Source organism: Salvelinus namaycush, chromosome 5, assembly GCF_016432855.1.
Source record: "Salvelinus namaycush isolate Seneca chromosome 5, SaNama_1.0, whole genome shotgun sequence".
Classification (NCBI taxonomy): Eukaryota; Metazoa; Chordata; class Actinopteri; order Salmoniformes; family Salmonidae; genus Salvelinus; species Salvelinus namaycush.
The window spans coordinates 1,544,042-1,546,360 of record NC_052311.1 but is presented as its reverse complement, the minus strand read 5'-3'; positions in this window follow the sequence as shown (position 1 = coordinate 1,546,360).

The following is a 2,319-nucleotide window of genomic DNA, read 5'->3' as shown; positions in this document are numbered from 1 at the left end:
CTCGACCCTGGTCCTGGTGCTCTGGAGAGATGCAAAGACCCAAGAATCACTTTCCATGTAGTCTATTTTTGTCGGCCTATAGTCCCATACCGTAGTAATTTGGTAGGCCTAGTACTAGTCACATGCTAACGGATAGCTAAATCGACTGAAGAAGAAACAAACTGTCCATAGTCCTGAAACAGGGCGTTTTAATTATGTATGATGAATTATTTGTATTCGGTAGGGTCCTGGAGATCTGGAGAGAAGGGAATGGGATCCCATTACAGCACCGATTGTCAGTAGTTTATTATGCGTTATACAGTTAAGTGGTACTAGTTACACGGTAATGAATGACTGTTTTTAACGGATTGATTGCTCTGGAGAGAGATGAACCACGAATGGATGGATAGTCATACCAAATAAAATACGAACTGTCCATGGTGCTGAAAAAGCGCGTTTTAATTATGTATTCTGAATGAGTTTTATTCGGTATTTCTCGGTTATGGACTGTAGTTTTATTGATTGGCAGATGAGGAGATGTTAATAGCTTAACGCATGTAACTAGCTTTCACTGTTTCCCCTTTTCTCTTTCGTGTTTTCTTCCTTCTAATACCATAGTTGTCACTTTGTGTCTAGGCTTTCATCGGTAGCGATGACGGAAGAATGAGGATTAAAGGAAGCCTCCCCTCTCAGTTCACAGTTGGCCTCGATAGCCGATCCTCTGCCATAGACCAGTCATTATAGTAAAGGCCGTTATTTAATTTATTTTTCGCACCTCCTCCCTTCCCCTTCTCCAAATGTCATGAAATATCCAGAGAGAGCGAGAGAGGGGGGATTTTTTTTAAATTTGAAATGGTTAAATGTGCTCGCGGTCATTAATTATTACTCTCAATGTCCGCGCGAGCCGAGGACAAGTCAGGAAGTGGAATTTGAAATAGCGCCTATCTGATGTACCTGTTTAAACAAGCGCATTACCTGTAATATTGCCTAGCACTACTATTATATGTGGGGGAAGGGGAGGGATAAAAAAAAAACGTGATGCTCATCACGGGCACCAAGGACAATATGTATTTTGTCAAGAAATACATATATGTCTACAGGGTAGAATATGACATAAAACAAATATTTATATATATATTTTTAATCAAATACACGATTTAATCAATCATTTCGATGTGTTAATATTATAATAATTATTAGGCTACTGTACCTTATAGAGAACGCCCATTCAGGAAATTATGTCTCGTCAATTTTCTCATCAAATGCAACAATTGCTCTTTCGGCCTTTCATCAGGTTTCCATTTGACACTGATTTAATTCAACGTGTTAGTTATCTATAATTGACACGGATCACTTACATAATAAACTAAAATATGTGTAGCCTTCAATGATTCTCCCCCCCCCCCCCCCCCTATAACAACGTACCGTTATAATGTCGATATTATTTCCATACAACCTCCTACATGTTTCTCCGTTTCTCTCGACGCCAGACACAAATATCACAACAAACATCTTGAAATCTTCTTACCTTTTATTACAAAGATGACTTGTTTCCTCAAGGTTCTATTGCCCAGTTGATTCAAATATCGCCTCGAACCGGAGCTGCTGTCAGTGACTGATCGCTAGGTAGGTGGGCCTTCCTCGGGATTGTCTGTCTGTCGACCAATAGGAAGCGGCCGATCACGTAGCCACCTTTTTCATTGATCCTTCCAACAGCACGACATCAACATCACTATCATCATCATCATCATCATCGTGACCATCAACAACATAGTCTTTACCCCTTTAAAATAGAAAACGCATAACATCATTTGTTATTATTAGACTCTTAGTAAAAGTAGTATTAGCAGCAGCAGTGGTAGTGTCAGCAGGCCTGCCAATTAATTATAAGACGATTATCAATGTTCTGACAATGTTCTCTAACTGAAAATGTTCTCGAAATGAAAATGGGGAACTAACGGATTACACTGTTATGTCGTTTGTTTAATTTGTTCTGCACGTGTACGGAGTGAGGACGGGCAATTATGTTCTGTGACTACGTGAAACGGAGAGAGCCGATAGAGAGAAGGAGGGCGAGAAAGAGTGGAATCTCCCCCTTTTGCCACACGTCAATTCCCCCTTGGTCAGGAAGAGCGGTGTATTGATGACATCAGGCCATCCAGCAGAAGTGCCTTATTGATTACTGTGACATTAGGAGAAAAGCTTTCAAGCAGTTCCCCACGTGTGACTTTCAAACTATCGGACCAGTGAATGCTGTCACGTGGCCTTCCATCAGCTGTTTCTATCTGCTAGTTTAACTACCGCAGCCAGAACTGCGTTGTACATGGTTCTGCACGATAT